The 913-nt window shown below is 55.8% G+C and overlaps 1 non-coding gene across 1 annotated transcript; it reads left to right on the top strand.

The window, feature by feature from the left end:
• Nucleotides 1–636: 636 nt before the first annotated feature.
• On the top strand, nt 637–708 carry TRNAQ-CUG. Its single transcript has one exon. It is a non-coding gene; the product is annotated as a tRNA-Gln (tRNA).
• The last annotated feature ends 205 nt before the right edge of the window (nt 709–913 follow it).

The raw sequence follows: 913 nt of genomic DNA, 5'->3' as shown, positions 1-913 counted from the left end.
TGTGCCACTGCCGCTTGGCTGCGGGGGGGCCCTCTGGCTTTTTTTTTTGCTCCGCCCCCCGCGTCCCGATATTTCATCTTTGACATCTGGTTACCCTAGCCTGATATGAAGGAGGATGTCTGGACCAAGGGGCCAGGGACTGGCCTTTGCTAGAGAAACCACTGTCAAGTTTTAGCCAATTAGGACAAGTCAGCAAATAAGAACAACCTCAGGTATCAGTAACTGCTACAGGTTGCAAATTCCTACATGCAGCAGTTTCTGGCACTACACCTGCGCAGCTCTGCTCCCCGGTCTTCTCAGGCTCCTGCTCTCTCCTTAGCTCTGCCCCACTCTCGCCCAGGCAGTTCCAGCTCACATGGAGGATGGGACCCCCTGGCCTGGTGACTCCCTCATTACACTGCCTGGCCTGTCAGTGCAGCTAACTTGGAGCTTTGGCCTCTCCCCATTGTCCCTGGGGACTGTCAGTCTCAGGGTCCTGATTTCCCTTGATCCTTCCCCCTTCTATTGGTGCTGGGAACTAGCCAACCAACCCCCCCCCACACACACACACACTAAGTTTTAGTAAAGGGCCAAGAGCCCCCTGACACAAGCCAGCCCCATGAGGGTCACTGATGTGAAGGGAAAGCAGTACAAGCTGGTCCCATGGTGTAATGGGCAGCACTCAGGACTCTGAATCCTGTAATTTGAGTTCAAATCTCAGTGGGACCTTGTGTTGGCTTGTGGTCATAGGTGGCAGGTTATATACATTTGTGGTGCTCGGGCTCCAGGAATATTCAGGGCTGGGGGCCCTGCTCCAGCAATATTTGGAGCTGGGTCTCTTCCCCTGGCTCCTGCCTGCCACCTCCCCCCCTGCTGCACTGCGTCCCTGCCTGACAAAAAGCAGTGTGCGCCTGTCCCCTGCCTGCTCCTGCTG

Source organism: Gopherus evgoodei, unplaced genomic scaffold (genome assembly GCF_007399415.2).
Source record: "Gopherus evgoodei ecotype Sinaloan lineage unplaced genomic scaffold, rGopEvg1_v1.p scaffold_166_arrow_ctg1, whole genome shotgun sequence".
NCBI lineage: Eukaryota > Metazoa > Chordata > Testudines > Testudinidae > Gopherus > Gopherus evgoodei.
Note: the sequence above shows the minus strand (reverse complement) of the source record. Positions and strands in the feature narration are given on the sequence as shown.